Below are 17,942 nucleotides of genomic sequence, written 5' to 3' on the forward strand. Positions count from 1 at the left end.
CATATTACTGTTTATAAAATAAATAAATAAATTAACATATAGACAGACAGACTTTATATTATTTCCATTATATTACTGTTTATGAGATAGACAGACAGACAGACATTTATTTTATTGTCCATAGATAGATAGACAGATAGACAGACAGATATTTATATGATTGTTATCATATAACTGTTTATAAAATAAATAGAAAAATGAATAGATATACAGACAGATGTTTATATTTTTCCATATTACTATTTATGAAATAGACAGACAGGCATTTATATTATTGTCCATAAATAGACAGATAAATAGATAGATGGATGGATGGATAGATAGATACACAGACATACAGACAGATAGGCAACCGCATCATCACGAGAAATAACTGATCAGGTAAACCAGAGACTCCAGTGGAAAAGTGACTTTCCTCAAACTCCCACCAGACCCACTATCCCCGCCCATTCGTGACATCATGCTGTTTCCAGCTCCGCCCCGACGCGATGTGAGACGGGTCTGCCAAAGAACCACAAAGGAGCACAAAGTGAAGTCAGCAACTCGGCACTGTAACCGCTCACAGATCTGGATAAACACACAACCGCCGCGCATCGCTTTAAAACACGCAGAGGTGAGATGATTTACTTTTTTATATATTCTCTCGGACGCATTTGAAACGAGTAGGGTTTATTTTACATCTTAAAAATGTTAATTACTGTATCAATGTGTGTACACGCGTTGCTTTTCTTCTATCAATTGCACGAGCTTTATAAGCCTTCAAGTTTCGTCCAAGAAGCGAAGCGCTGTCTGTTTGTTTAACGCAGCTCGTCGGTAGCATTAAAATAACATGAATAAACTTACGTTACAAAGGCATCGTGTCACTGGGTCACAAATAATGACAGGGTTGATGTCTTAAAACCGCTATTTCCTAAATCCCGTTTTCTTCAGTGTCCTTCATTACATTTATTTATTTATTTTTGTTAAACTCTGTAGGTTTTCAGTAACTTACATATGTATAGCTGTATTTTCTTTTCTTTTTTTAGAAAACAATAAATGGTAATGACACTACACTACTACAATAACAAGTATGGTCATCTTTTAATACAGTAAATTGTCCGCGTGCCAAGTACCACTAGTTATTGATTCTACTGTAAAATAATAAATCATATTACATCGACATGGGATTTCATTCAAAGCAGTGCCAGAAGATCTTAAGAGTCTTGCTGTCATCTTGATATATCTATATGAGGACCATAGTGACTAATATAAACTCACCACACTTGATCCCAGGTAAAATTTATAACTGAGCTGTAAGTTGCTTTGAATAAAGTGTCTGCCGTAAGTAATGTAAATAATGTAGTGCTATCACTATGTTAATTCGGCTGGTACTATAGTTACCGTGGTAAATTTCCATAAAGAGAGCCTGTTCTCACTTAGTGTTTGGTTATTTGTTGCCAGGGTTATCAATGTTTGATGGTCTAAACCACCCTGGTGGTCTTTCCCATTGGTAGGGAAGCTCTATACACCCCCAGCTATTCCCTCATGTCCTCCTCCCTCCCCTTCCCACATTCCTCCGAGTCTCTGAATGGAACCGGACTGACCTGTGGCACATCTCAGCCTCGACAGCACCTCAGCTTTCACCGCTTATATTAACAATTTATTTTCAACTTGCGTGGGGTATTAATTATGCATGGCTTTCAGAACAAATGGCTCCTGCTACTTTAGATAGATAACAGTGTCTGTTTGTGTGTGCTTTGTATTTTGTATAAGAAAACTATATATAATATATGATCCCAATTAAAAGTACGTTTTTAAAGCTTAATACACTGAGCACAAAAAAATGCTGGGTTAAAAAAAGGAACAAACCAGCCGTTGGGTTGCATTAACCCAGAAAATGTTTATATTGGTCCCAACAATGGGTTAAAACAACCCAGCATAGGTTAAATTACAAACCGGTGGGTTGGGTTTGTCCCTTTTTGACCCAACGTTGGGTTGAAAATAATTTAGTTGTTGGGTTAAAATAGCAATAAAAACTTATTCATTACATTCTACTTAATTTCTTAAGTTGAAGGAAGTTCATTTTTAAAAACTTTTTTATAAAAGCATAAAAACGTATTTTGACAGTAGTACACATACAGATAGAGTCAATATGCCACTAAAATTTCAAAGTATAGCTATACTGTAAGACTTTTTATGTTAGCATAAGACCATTGTGAATAAATGTGTGTGTAAAGTGCCTTCAGCTCAATGGTATGGCATTGGATTAGCAGCCCAAAAGATTGTGGGTTTGATAATAACAGGGGTCACCTTGAATGCAGCCTAAGTCGTTTTGGATTAAAGGATCCGCCAAATGCATAATGTAATGTACATGACTAATGTAAACTTTCATCACTTGCATGCAAGGATACCAGCAAGATATGTGATGTAATTTTTTGCAAAGCTCCGTTTATATAGACCGAACTTAACCCACAGGAATAAGTTCGCCTAGAAAAACAACTCAAATATGTGTGATAATATTATGTAAGTCTCTTAAAAAGCATAAAAGTGGGGGTGGGCCATTTGGCAAAAAAAAATATCTAGATTTTTTTCAGAACATTTGACTGATTCTGTTTTTTAATAGTCAACTTAAAACATAAGTAAAACAATAGTGCAGTAACATTCTCTTTCTATTAACGTTACTTTTAAAAGATGCAAGAACATCTGGTTAAAGAAACTAAAGTTGTAATCCAAGTGCACTGAAAGATTGTTATCAACATGGTATAAATAGAAAATGAATAAACTTTTTTTTTAAATATCTATGCAGAAATGAGGCATTGTTTAGAAATATAATGGTAGGCTAAACCTAAAACTTATGTTGTTGTATTTTATGGCGCTTTTCCATGGCATAGTACCCCACGGTTTGGTTTGATTTGGTCAGGTCGGGTCAGCTCACCTCACTTTTGCTTGATTAGCTTTTCCATCGAGCTTAGTAACACTTCGGAGTGGGAGGGATTATAGGCGTGTCATTGTTTTTGCACCGCCTACTGCTGTGACATCATGTGAGAGTGTCGTTGTGCATTCCCATACATTCATTTATTTCTTAGGGGCTAATCATACCAACCGCCCTTTAAACGCTTGGAAACGCAAGGCGCGATGCACTGCCTTTTTTATATTGCTAAGCAACCACAGAGTCAGCTGTCTTGTCAATCAAATATTGAAGCATGAGCGCTCTTTTGCTGTTAACTGTCATATTAGCAGAAATATGGGCACTTGCTTTGACCTTGTTTGAGGGTGAGAGGTGCACAAACACGCAGGAGAGAGTGAGCGAGTGGAGTCCGGTTCTTCAAAGCAACTGTAAACTTCCCTCACCAACGTAAGGCCCACCTCTCCCCTCATTCGATTGGACAATGGAAAGACGCGAATGACGCTCCCTCAAAAGCGCGTGCTGCGGCCGGCGGCAAAAACCGCAAGGCGCTCGGTGTGCATAAACAGTGTGCAAACGCTCCCTGCCCATAGAATATCATTCAAAAAAGGCACCTGCAACTGCCATAAACGCTTTTGGGGTGATCGACCCCTCAGTCTGCCACAAAATAAAAATTTAACACCACAAATAGATGTTTGCACATCGCGTTTATCACTACCACTGTCTCACATGACAGTTTCTGTACAAACATCTGTGGCGTCAGTCGCATCGTGAATGTGCCGCCATAAACTGCAAGTCTGGAAAAAAAACTGTTATGGTGTTCCTGATTCTCAACCTGTGGATGTTTTTCATCGCTAAAAGGGAGTATATTAGGAACTAACAGCAAAGCACGGATGACAACATGTTTGCTCGAGAACGTGCAAGCTAGCATGAAGGCAAAGCTAATCTTTTACATGATAACGATGACGCTGGTAGTAATGATTCTCTCAGACCAATCAATGATCTACAGTGTTTTCGCGTCACGTTTTGGTATCAGCTCGGGTCGCTTGGAACCCCGACCGAGGGGGTACTAAAAAAAGTTTCAGGTTCTATGTACTGCACCGAGTGTAGATGCAGTCAGCAATACAGTAGGTCTGCCACAATGATTAAATAATCGTCTCATTGCGATTGTTTGAGTTCTTTGTTATGATTTCAGCTCACCGCAATGATTGCACATCTCTTTAAAAACACAAGGGGGAGCTGCAGCACTTGTATAAATGAGACAGTATCTGATTACTTTTAAAAATGTGTTATGTGTATTAATATTTACTGCCAGGTAATTTAATTTATATAATTAATATATTTTACTTAAAGGTGACTGATTGAACGGGGTATTTATCCTTGTTCTGTGATGTGACATGTAGACAAAATTATTTTTGTTTGAGTCTGTAATGCCTTAGAAGCTTCCTAAAAACCTCTCTCAGATAGCTCTATTAGGGTGGGGGATTTTAAACAAGTGGTTTTGCACCTATTTGGCTCCCCCTACTGGCTTAACTTGCAATCTCATTACTGATTGGCTGACTTTGCTGCCACTCAAAAAATTTAGCCAATTATTTTAAAGTGGAGGGGCAGGGAGATGCCTGTGATGTCATAAGCATCAGTTTTTCAGATTGGGACGTTTTCTGGCTGACATTTCTAAAAGAGGAATTTCTATGAGACTGAGATGTTTAGCATGTTTAGCACTTTTTGTATGTTCGTGAATGCGGGTAGACTACTATTATTCAACAAAGACAAGGTAAAAATGTTTTTTCATTCTCTGTCCCCTTTAAATTATCACAACAATGTGTACATTTTTTTTTCATAAAGAAGAAAATGTATCAGAATAAAATGTCAAAGCAATAAAACAGACAATTAATCGTCACAATCATCACAAATTATTAGACGATTAACCGTCAGCCAAATTTTTATAATCGTGACAGCTCAGACATGTTTCATATGCAGTGAGGTTTATGGCCACATAAGGTTTAGGTCATGGCTTCAGGAGAGTGAGATCGTCCGGAACGCGCACGAAGAAGGATAACAGCGCTCTTTATTACTTCTCTCACAGCACACATGGAACAAAAGTGCATTAAATAATATCGCCTAATTGGTTTTGGAGTTCCGAAATTTTGCCTGGGTGTCTGCCATTTCATTTTCAATGAAGGAAAACCCTACAGTCACTCTGACTGTAACTAACTTCCATTTCAAATCTTGATTCCCCGATGTAAATAAAATGTTAATTGCGTCAAAATGTAAATTTAAATGAATTGAAATAAAAATCGCCCATCCATTCAAGGGTCACATTTGTGCTTTCAAACTCTTTAAAGTGCCTTATCCCAGTAGTTCTCAAACTTTTTCGGCATGCAGCCCCCCTTGTGTAAGGTGCATCCCTTCGTGCCCACCCCCAAAATTGATGACATAAAATGTAAAATTTGAATTGAACAAAACATATTAAATTATACAATGTAGTGATGTTGGTTAGTAGCCTTATTTTTCTGAGGTTTAATTACACAGATTTTATGATGAATTGTATAAAATCTCATAAAACTGAGGCACCCTGGCACATCTACTGGAAGTGATTTACTGTAAACGCTAATATAAATCGCATTGTTGTTTTGATAAAAGTATCTGTTAAATGCCTAAATGTAAATCCGTTTTTTACAAGCTTAGGAACAAGTTAAAATTATCCTCTGCCATAATCCACAGGATTTCACAGTTGCTGCCGATAGTTCTTATCAAACAAGATGCTTTCGTTGTTTGGATCACCCATCTGCAAAGATTTACTTTTTCAATTACGCGTATATTGCTTACTGTACATAAAGCCGCGTTAATTCAGCTTAGAACAGCAGCGTTAAAATTCTGCACCGAGTCAGATGGCAGAAGAACGTAAAAAAAGACAGGGCATAAAATGCCAGATCGTTTTACGAGGATTTAACGTTTCAGAGCTCTGGCCATCAGGACAGATTACTCTGTAAGTAAATTGAGGCTTTTTGCTGAGTTTATCCTAAGGCGAGCATCAGGCCTCGTCCAGGAACACTCTGCACTTTTTAACTCCCAGCACCAAATTCATCCAGCCTTTTCATTGGCCGTTCTTCTGAAGAACATAAACTTGCGCGGTCATGCCATTGACAGGCAGTATGAATGCACCAATGCGGCAGTTAGGATGATGCTATGTTTATAAACCCAGTAGTTTCAGTGTAAGCATTACTCAGAATAACCTAGAATTATATATTCCCCGTTGCTTTTCCTGTGTGTCACATGGAGGGAGTGTATTGTTGATGGTATCAGTGGGTGTCTTTAACCGGGATTGGGACCAAGACCTGGGCGGTTTGTTTTCAGGACTCAAACATGAGATAATGAACAGTCTGGGGCTCACATTGCTAAGCTTCTGGGTCATGATTCATCAGTCGCAGATGTGCTTATTTAAACAATCTATATTTGTTCATTTGTCGATTAGGAGCATGTTTTTGAATCTCAGGAAATGGATTGCAAACATGTTGGGGTCCTGTTTTACACAAATAAGAATAATAAGCATATATCTGAAATATTATTAAAGGGCACTCCATTTTCTTTAAACTATGCTCATTTTCCAGCTCTCCTAGGGGCTGTTTACACTTGGTATTAAGATGTGTTTTCATCGATCGGATAACAAGTGGACGAGAAAGACACATTACGTTTACACTTGGTATTTAAATCCGTCTCTTTTGTCCACTTTCGACCACTTCTGTCCTGAATACTGTGAGGGGGTGGTCTGTCGAGTCTCTCTGCTGTCATTTAAACCCGAGCGGGAGTAATTATGAGTTTGTATGGACGCAAACTAATATTTTGTCGGAGTCCACTGCTTGTTTAGCAAGTATACATGCTGCACAGTGTTTTGTACGTGTATATGTTAGAGCTTTCTCTGAATTTTCAGCGCAATTGATGAAATAGGATCGCGCAACTTTCACGCTTTCAAAACGAAACTACGGAGATCAGCCGCTTTAGTTTTATCAATAAAAGGCTAAAAATAGCGCTGTACCGTATGTTCACACCAGAAGTCAAAAAAAGACGTAAAACTTGTGTTTAATACCTCAGATTAGATAAATGGGCGGAGAGAAGGCGGTCGCGTGTGGCTGTTCGAACACATTCAACCACATTTGCGTTCCGCAACTCCAAAGCGATCCGATCGAAAGTGGTTTCGACTACCTCTGGATGTGGTTGAAAGTGGTCGAAAGTGGAAGCGTTCAAAACATTTTAAACACCGTTTACACCTGGCATTAACGTCGTCCACTTGTGATCCGATCGACGAAAACGCATGTTAATGCCAAGTGTAAACAGCTTCCTAGAGTTAAACATTTGATTTTAAACTTTTTGGAATCCATTCAGCTGATCTCTGGGTCTGATGCTACCACTTTTAGCATAGCTTAGCACAATCCATTGAATCTGATCAGACCATTAGCATCGCGCTAAAAAGTAACAAAAGAGTTTCGATATTTTTCCTATTTAAAACTTGACTGTTCTGTAGTCAAATTGTGTACTAAGACCGACAGAAAATTAAGATTTGGGATTTTCTAGGCAGATATGACTAGGACTATCCTCTCATTTTGGCGTAATTATCAAGGACTTTGCTTCTGTAACATGGCTGCTTTGCTTACATTCTTTACCGTTTCTGCTTCCTGGTTTGCCCTAAAGGAAGCTGTGGGTTATGAGAGGGATTCTTGTGCTGTTTATGTACTATCGGCTGAGGAATGATAAATAATATTAAATTCCAGTCCGTGGCAGTCGATTTAAAACGGCAAAGAGCTTCAGATGCACAGCAGCAAGCGGGAGGTTGAAGGGGAGGGATGGTAGCTACTCATCAGCCAAGCATTTCCTGCCTTTCTTTCATTTTGGTCTCTTTTTTCTCTCTTTTTTCGTTGTCATTTTATTTCTTGTTTTTCTCTTTCTTGCACTTCCCGTCATAGTGCAGCCACTTCCTGTTTCTGTAAACAATGAGTGGTTGTCCAGGAGAGGGCTTGACCCTGAATCTTTTCTTCTTCGTGAGTGAGTGAGTGGTTACTTCCCATTTCCTCAAGGAATACCCACAGCAGATTTTCAAACGGAAATAACGTTAATGAAGCCTAAATGTAATGAATGTTGTAGTCAGACCAAGAGTGGAGACTTGTTTAAGCACCATTTAATACGGTAAAGTGTTTCTAAAAATAGACTTGTAGCAACTATTTCTAAGAGCAAGACGTGAAGGAATTTTAAGGTTTCATATTTGTCAACTAGCCAAAAGCTCTTGTTTTTATTTCTGTTAATCGGCCAAGCAGACACTGTGTAGTTGAGTATTTTGGTTTTGGGTTCAATGGATAGGCTATTTATAGACTACTTGTAGTTGCGTTGTAATGGGCCTGCATTGACTAATTATGGTATTGTACTTTTTATCCTCCAATGTTTAGTAGTTCATAAACATTAACCCTTTATAGTGCCAAACTTCATTTTTGAATTCTAAGGAACATCTCACAAACACTTTATTGGAAAATAATTATCATAGAAATTAGATTTTTTTTCTCCTGCTTATCTAAATGCATGCTCATCTAAAACAGATGCATTTGACCCCAGCACATGTCTAAAATTCTTGTTGTACGGTTAAAGGAAAACACCACCGTTTTTCAATATTTTACTATGTTCTTACCTCAACTTAGACAAATTAATACATTCCTATTTTTTTTCAATGCATGCACTTAATCTTTGTACAGCGTGTCGTGAATGTGTTAGCATTTAGCCTAGCCCCATTCATTCCTTAGGATCCAAACAGAGATGAATTTAGAAGCCACCAAACGCTTCCATGTTTTCCCTATTTAAAGACTGTTACATGTGTAGTTACACGAGTAAGTATGGTGACACAAAATAAAACTTTAGTTTGGAACCATAGGAATGAATAGGGCTAGGCTAAATGCTAACACATTCACGACGCGCTGTACAAAGATTAAAAAAGTGCATGCACTGGATAAAGATAGGTATGTATTAATTAATCTAAGTTGAGGTAAGAACATAGTAAAATATTGAAAAACTGTGGAGTTTTCCTTTGAGTGGAATAAAAAATTTACTTAATTAACGACACATGACTTCCCGAGACAACACCGTCCTGGTAGCCAAACAAACACAAGCAGATACACACAGACATCACTCCCTTCTGGCTTTTATTCAATTTCAGGCCACATTTAGTGTGTAATGTAAAATATGATTCTGTTGCGGTAAATGGGATGAGATCCTTGCTTCCTGTGTGTGTGCTGGAATAATGAGGTCTGACTTCATGGTTTCACTCTGGTTAGTCTCTGCAGGGTTTATTTTTCCACCCAGACAAAACTCAGACGACCACAGATACATGCTGGTAGAAACTTAGATAATAAATGAAAGATACTGGAATCCTTTAGCTGAACATTTAAGAAAATGAATGGCAGTGTATTTGTTGTGATGGTCGCTTTCAATGCACTGCTTCATGAGGCTTCGAAACTTTTACGAATCTTTTGTTTCAAATCAGTTGGTTCGGAGCGTGTTTCAATCTGGCCAAGTCACGTGAGTTTAGCAATCAAGGCTTCATTACGTCATAACTGTTTTGAAACGTTTCGAAAATCCGATGGTTTACCACTAGGGGGAGTTGATCGCAAATGACCATGGTTAGGTGAACTTGGGGCAGTTTATTATGTATTAAGTTAATAAATTATGCATCCTTCTGACGAATAACACTACCATTTTGTCAACTTTTTGTTCATAGACCGATTTAAATGTTCAGAATAAAAAAAAATACATTTTTATTATGTTTTAATTAAGTAAAAAAATGAAACATATTTTAATAAAAATCTTGCTATTATTTTGTAAAAAAAGTGTAAAATGTCGCCAGCGTGTGTGGTGTTTTGAATGCTTCGAAAAACTGAATCAATTATCAAAGCAATTGGTTCAATTGATTCGAAGCTTCGAAAAGCTACATTTCTCTTATCACTAGTATTTGAGAGAAAGTGCCGAAACAGTTGAGCGCAAAAGTGATGCAATGGCGTCATAAATATGCTAATTAGTACATTGAGAGTCGACTTTGAATCGGAACTTTAGAATCGATTCTGATTTGAATCATAAGCGTCCAAATGATTCTCTCTATGCATGTTCCCTAAAATCAAACCCATGGCATTAGCGCTTTTAACGTATTGCTCTACCAACTGAGCTAAAGTATGTAAATATATTTTAAAGGCGGGTGTTTTGAAAAACACTTTGGAAAAGGGAGTTGGGCCGACCACCAAAACCTCTTGTAGCCAATCAGCAGTAAGTCTACTAACCGACATCGTTGCCAGGGTTGCGTATGTGTCGGGCGGGTCTATCAAAAGAAGGGTAGTGGCGTGTTTGTTTAGGTGATTTCAAATGTCAACATTGCCTTTCAGAGATCATGCACCCCACCTTTAAGGCTGTGTTTCCCAATCAGGGGGATGGGCCCACAGGGGGGCCTCAGCAGATTTCCAAGGAGGCCTCAAGATGACTTAGGGCGTTTTCACATTAGTACTTTTGGTGCGCACCCGGGTTCGAACTCGGGTGCGCACCCGCAAAACGTACTCGAGTCCACTTAAAAAGGGTGGTCTGGGGTCCGGTTCAGGTGAACTCCAGATCGGTTCGCTGCTAATGTGAGCGCAATCGTACCAAATCGCGGAAGTGAACCACTGTTAATTACGTGTTATATGGAATGTCCCACCAAAACAGACGTGTGTGTTTGTGTGCGTGCACTTACCTTGACAACAAAATGCATAGAATGCTTGCTTGACTTTTGTTCTTATTTTTTTAAACCTTTGGTTTTGTTTTCAAAGAAATAATACAGAAACGCACTTGCGTCTGTCTGCCCCAAACATACTAAAGTCGTTTCGATGACAACGGTCTGTCCGCCGACGTCAATTTTGCGGAGGCATTCAGAAATCATCTCTCTGCTTGGAGTTCGTCAATCACGCTTGTCGTCTTCTCGTTTACAGTGGTTGCCAAGCAACATGAGAACGCGCCGGCTGCAGCTTGATGATGCGAGCGTACCGCGGTTCGGATGCAAAAATATGTGAACACAGTCCATGGGGGGCATTGGGAGGGGGGAGCAATCGAACTCGGGTTCGGACCAGGCAATCGCACCAAATGTGAAACCGTCCTTAAAATTATTAAAACAAGCAAAAATCAAGATGTTTCTTATTTTTTTGGTCATTTTATCTGTCTAGTCATTCAAAGTTCTATTTAATTTATGTGGAAATAATTGAGTGAGTGGGGGGGCTTCAAATATTGTAGTGGGTCTTGAAGTGAAAATGGTTGGGAACCACTTTATAAATATGCTGTTAAACCAGATAATATTACACATACAGTTTGCGGTAACTAGTTTTACACCGTGACTGTAGTTTTACGCTAATATTCTTTGGCGCCACCTGTGGCAGAGCCGAGAATGGCAGTCGGATGGTGCTGTAGGGCATTAATGTAAAACTTTTAAAACAAGCATGCAGAAAGGATGCACACGCTCATATTTAAATGTAACATAGATTTATAACACTTGGCAGAATCTCTGAATCTGAAGGGTGGGCTAAAGTATGAATTCAGCAGCGTAGGCCTTGTGGCTTTGGTTGAAGCAGATTTTAATGGATTTTTCTCCCCGGGAAACGAAGACACCCAAGAAAAAACGAAAAGAAAGCCACAATCGTCATCAGTTTCCAAAAGCACAACATAGTTCTGTTTTATAATTAATGGGGACTCAGCAGAAAATTCAGTGCTTGTAATCCCTCTTAAACTCCCCTGAAACCCTTGTTGTTTTGTAGACGTGCCCGCTGAGGTAAATCTTCAAGGGCTCTGGAAGACTTTGTGGTTAAAACGTCTCTCAAAGCTTTTTTGTTGAAGGACAGGGGTTGAGCAGAGCAATGCTACAGAGTATCCCAGTGACAAGCCCTTGTTGTTATGTACAGCGTTTCCCGAGAGACCCGACCCGTCGCAAAACGACACAGTTCATTTATTCAAGACTCAGTTTAAGCCCCGGTTAATTCACACCACACCTCCTAGAAGAAATTTAATTTGGCGGCACTTTCTTTTCTCTTCAGAGAGGAACATCAAGATTTAAAGAACGCAATTCACTAGGTCAATGTTCCTTGCTTTTGTGCATTCATTTATGCAAACTACACTTCATGGATAATTGAAACAACAATATAATAATGTCTTCGTTCTACTTGTATTCCAAATAGATATAAATATTTTGGAACAGACTCTGGGTTTGAACTAGCAAAGCCATGGCCTTGTGGTAAGCGGCCAGTACCTCCAAAACAAAATATGTGTGTGGCTCATCATGTCAAAATATTTGTTCGGTGTGTCATGGGAACCTATGTGCATCACGTGTCATGTCAAAATACGTGCCTGCTGCATACGCATCGAAAGGGTTCATTGTAAAAGAGATGCTCACGTTTCGCAAGACACTTACTTAAAAGGCGGGGTGCACGATCTCTGAAAGCCAATGTTGATATTTGAAATTACCTAAACAACAAGCCCCTACCCCAATATAGAATCTGGACCTTCTTTTGATAGACCCGCCCCACACATACGCAAGCCAGGCAACGATGTCGGTTAGTAGACACGTCCCTTACTGCTGATTGGCTATAAGTGTGTTTTGGTACTCGGCCTGACTTCCAAAGCGGTTTTCAAAAATCGTGCACCCCACCTTTAACACTAAACTCTGATTACACATGAGATTAAGTGAGTATCTAGCATACGCGAGCGCCTTAAACCCTTACCATGGGTTCACACCAGTCGCGTTTGAGGTGTCAAATTCGCGTCTACCGCGTTTAGTTTGCCGCTTGAACATTTTGAGTTTCTCGCTTCATTCGTGCATGAATTCGAAGCAAGTAGATTACATACAAAGTCAATGCAAAGACGCGATCAGACACGTCCTTGCGTTGGGCAATGCGAATGACGCAATATGGGTGGCGCGTTTGCCGCGAAAACACGCGCTATTCGCCTCAAACACGTCTTCGCCCAAGTTGAAAATATTCAACTCCAGCGAAAATTTTGCATGACACGAAGTTAAATCCCGCAAGAAATCTAGAGCGAATAATGCGATGCCCCTCGTTTGGTGCGTACGTAGCATGACATCATCACTCCTGACTACTCCCCCTCTCGCTCAAACGTCCGGCAATATTACTGCGCCCGAGGCTAAATGCTAACATATTCACGACGCGCTGTACAAAGATTAAGTGCACACATTGAAAAATATAGGTATGTATTAATTCATCAAAGTTAAGGTAAGATCATAGTAAAATATTGAAAACGGTGGTGTTTTTGTTTAAGGGGCTGCTAAACAGGTCAAATTAGCATGAGAGCGCAATTCCAATGGAAATGGAAATTTCTGCGGGTGATTTACCGACAAGGCACAGGTGCAAAAATCTCACACATAAGCTCATCGGTTTGATCCCAGGGAACACACAAACAAACTTTCAAAATATATACCTGTAGTCTATATGCCTTTAAATCACTTTGGATGAAAGCATCTGCCAAATGTCTCAGCTGAACCTTATTGGGTACAATGATCAAAACGTAATATATAAGTCCATAAATGAAGGCTGACTCTTGACATTACCCACTTAAGGTCGCTTTGAAATATTACCTTCACCACACGGCCCATCCACCCTCGGTAAACCTTTGTTTAAGAGCCAGGAACCGTTGAAGGAAGAAATTACTTTGGCCTTTGCCAGAGGGGAATATATATGAGGGTCTCGTATGTACCAAAAACCTTTGCAAATCCCGCTCGACTCGTTCCCACAATTAACCCGTGAAAGCAATATAAAACTCGGCATGAAACTTATAATAAGATTTTATTACCGCATTAACATTTCGAAAGTGTAATTATACTAACGACAGGTATTTAATCGCAGAGAGAAGGGAACGCTTTGAAATAGATGTGCGTGAAGTGTAGCAACACGGCTCTGGTTGAATGAATGATTCAGTCAAACAGCGTTTTTATCTGTTTGAGAGAGAAACGGTGCTTGCGTCGAAGAGCTTATCTGGAGAATCTTAATTCCCAGGCCTGCAGCGTCAAGCGCTTTCCACTCATCTTCCACGAGCCGTGTGCCGCATTCGATAAAACTCCTTTTGTCTTGTGGGACAACCGAGAGTCCTATATTACCGGTGTTTCATGTTGTAGCGTTTTGAAACGTGTCTCTGTGGAAGTTCTTATGCAAGATTTAATAGATTCAGTCTTTATATTCAGGTTTACGTCTGATTCAGTGGTTTTCCCAGTGGCAGATAATTTGTCATGTGTGGCCATATGCTGATTTTGTGCTCATCACCTTATGAAGGTCTTTGTTCAGTAAAAAAGGGGAAAAATAGCTTGCGGCATGATTTTAATAGAGAGGAATTGCAGGTGTAGGTGTAGGATTGAAAACGTACATGTGATTTTTTTACATATTTGACATAACCTCATGTCAGTATTAAAGATTTCAAGGTTTTATTTTCATCCCTTTACATTACATAGGATGATTTTATGTAAATCGCAAAAATATGACTGGGTCACATGACTTTTTCTTCCGTGGAATGCAAAATGTTAGATTATCGTATAATAAAAGTGAATGAGAAGTCATTTTGCATAAACACATACATTTACATTTTGTGGTGTCACAACCCTCATCTCACAGCATGACTCCTCATTACGTTTCAAAAATAGCAACGCCTACATTGCATCCCCCTGCAATTGCCACATTAATCTCCAAATTGCTGTATCGCCACGGCCGCGCAATCAGGTTATAAAGAGAGAGGGTATAGAGGGATTGAGCAGAGAGACGGATAAGGAAAGAGAGAAAAAACAGGTAACATTGATCCCTCTATCCAGTTAGCAGGGAGCCCCAGGTGCTTTTATCAGAAAGGATGATTACACCCTTGTCAGTCCTCTGGGTTTCTAATCCATCAATCGCTTCTCCTAATACCTCCATTGACACGACTTTGGAGTCACACATCTTGCTGGGAAGCCGTGGACTCTTGAAGCATAAAATGAGATCTTTATTTTGGGTGCTCTGACTGTACGTACTAAAATGAAACTCCCCGAAGACCTTGTTTTGTCTTGATCGGATGGCGCCGGGAAAAGGCCATTGCCATAATTTTTACAATTTCGTCATTTCATTCCTATCTGGCAGGGTGCTTTTTACAGTTTCTGACAGCTTGAATTATGAATAACATAAAAGCATGAGGATTTTTCTTTTTGGTGTGGTATTGCTGACCTACTTCATGCCATCTATTAAAAGTAGATTAAAAGGTTTTAATGGATGTTGAAAAGGGTTGAGATGGGGACAAGGCCATCTGCAAGGCTTTTGTGTGGGTACGGATTTAAAAAAATACATGTCAGAGATGCTTACCTCCTTTGATGGGGTTCATTAAACCTTCAGATAACAGAGATGAAAGCTTGTCACTCCATAACCTTCATCCTTTGACAGTTTCAACTTTCACAGAGAGAAAATGTATTTAATATTTAACTACTAAAGTGACTCTCGACTTATGATACTACAACCAGGAGTGCAGGCAGCACTGATGAATTTAAGAAATTATTAAACTGTTATGAGTGGGTACTGTGTCGAACTTAGTTAAGAGTATTAAGGCATTATACCTACAGGACAATAAAAAATTATGTGTTTTTTAATTTTTAATTAAGTCTTTTTAATTGTACTTAAAGGTATAGTTCACCCAAAAATGAAAATTCTGTCATCATTTACTCGCTCTCATGTTGTTACAAACCTGTATCAATTTCTTTGTTTTGATGAACACGAAAGAAGATATTTTGAGGAATGTTCATGAGCCCCATTCACAGAATACAAGGAAGTGAATAGGGCTCACGAATGGTTTGTTTATGATCATTCCTCAAAATATTTATTATATAATTTATACAGGGTTGTAACAACATGATAATTTTTATTTATGGGTGAACTATGCCTTTAAGTAAACTTTTAATTGTAAACTACCCCATGATTTATTCACCCCTAAACCATCCAAGATACATATGTCCATAATTTTTTTAGATGAACACATTTCGAGTTATTTTAGTAAATGTCCTTGCTCTTCCAAGCTTTAAAACAGTAAACAGGGCCCATGACTTTCAAGGCCAAAAAGTGTATCCATCATTCAAAGAATTAAATCAATACAGCTCCAGGGGGTTAATAAAGTTGGTTGGATAGTAATCAATGTGATTTTGTAAGAAACATATCCATATTTAAAACTAAAATAACTAACTTCCGTTAGCAGCCAATGCGTTCACCAGAGAGTTTCGGTTTAGGACGTAGCGTACGATGCATAGTGATGTATTGATGAACGGCGAGTCCTCTTAAGGGGTGATTCACATTTCGCGTCTTTTGCGCGCTCAAGTTCGTTATTTCAAATGTAGGCGCGCGGTATGCCTGCTTATAATGGAAGTGACGCGGCCACGTGCACGCGGTGTGACGCGCACATTTTTTCCGCCCGCATTGAGTTAAATACATTTAAACTTTTCAGAATGCTGCAAGCGCACCGCAGGTCATGTGACAAGAACCAACCGACGGTCGCGTTTTCTGTACGGTTTTAGACGCGAAATGTGAACCGCCCCTAATTGTATGAAGTAAACCTCTTAAAGGGCCACTAACCTAGATGTTTTCAGCAATATAAAAATATTCTCTGGTCTCCCCAGTCTCTGGTATCCCCAGAATGTGTCTGTAAAGTTAAGTAAAAATATATTTACACTTCCAATAAATTTTCCAAAAGATGGTTTTGGTCCTTCAAGGCAGCTGTTACCACGCTGATATATGTTCAATTATTAATTTTTGTGATAAGTTTCATTTTAGCTAGTAATTTGATGTTATAGAAACGGGGCGTGTTGTTATGATTGGCGTCGTTAAATTGGGCGCGCGAGCATGTGGGCGGAAGTTTGATACCGCGGCTCCACCTCTGGCTCCACGGATGATTTCTTCTGCCCATGCCCTGGGTCCAAACTGACGTTTTTATGTAACATGTCAGCACCCATGGTCGGACATTTTTGGCTTCAATTCGTTACAATGGAAGAAAGCAACGTTGCGTCGTCCATCAGTTTATGGCTTACACATGTGCTTTGGGCTACATCAAAACATGTGTCTCTGGTCTCTGCTCATAAGGCGGAGTCTGTGAGCGGTCATGGGTGGGGCATAATCAATGTGACATCACATTGATAAGGGGATCCAACAGCCTGTTTTGTGTGACTGTTGCGGATTACAGGAGATTACACAAAGAAGAATAGATGGATTTGCATAATTACAGGATGTTTCTGCACACACACTTGTGACTCATTTTCTGCTAGAAACACATTTAAAAGTGCATTATCTAGAATAGGGGGTGCTTAAAGTAAACCTCTGACTTCAAAACTTTACAAATATTTACATTTTATAATCAATAAATATTTATTTATTTATTTTTCAAACTTAAATTATTTTAAATGTATAAAAAATATTTAAAAATTCAATTTAAAACATAAATATTTATTTAATGTTTGGTTTATTTTAATATTCGGTAATTACATGCAATTATTCAATCGCATTACAACCCTACAACGCACTTACATTAAAGGAGTAGTCACCCAAAAAATAATTTAAGCAACTTTTTGATGCAAAAAGTTGCTCAGAATAACTCTTTTTGACCTCACTTGATATTCTTTGCATGCTCCCTTGATTATTTAGTCCGACTAATTATAGATTGTAGTACATCTCTGTGTTGTTTTGAATGCCTATCACGTCAAGCGCAGATTAATAGAGCTCATCTTCTCGGAGAGAAGTTTAGGCAATCATGCATGGAAATTGAGTCTCTTTCCCCGAGTCACTACTTCAGTTTTACTCACCACAAATCATAACAGGAAAATTAAGCACTTTTAATCCACAACAAATGCAAAAATTGATTGCATTATGTAGTACTGCAAGAATTCTGAAAGTTGGAGCTTTAAACCAGACCCATGCTGTCACAAATAAATAAAACATTCAGTGTTGGGGTGATATTTATTCATTTTAACTCAGCAGGTGCTGTAGTTTATTTTTAATGAATGGAACCCCTG

The 17,942-nt window shown here is 38.9% G+C and overlaps 1 protein-coding gene across 1 annotated transcript in view; it reads left to right on the forward strand.

Moving 5' to 3' along the window:
- Positions 1–474: 474 nt before the first annotated feature.
- Positions 475–17,942, forward strand: part of sh3bp4a (SH3-domain binding protein 4a) — a 36,430-nt gene continuing 18,962 nt past the window's right edge. The window contains exon 1 of the mRNA XM_065244626.2: positions 475–613. The gene's annotated coding sequence lies outside the window, so the exon portion shown is untranslated. The remainder of the gene's footprint in view (positions 614–17,942) is intronic.

This window comes from Paramisgurnus dabryanus, chromosome 24 (assembly GCF_030506205.2).
Source record: "Paramisgurnus dabryanus chromosome 24, PD_genome_1.1, whole genome shotgun sequence".
Lineage (NCBI taxonomy): Eukaryota > Metazoa > Chordata > Actinopteri > Cypriniformes > Cobitidae > Paramisgurnus > Paramisgurnus dabryanus.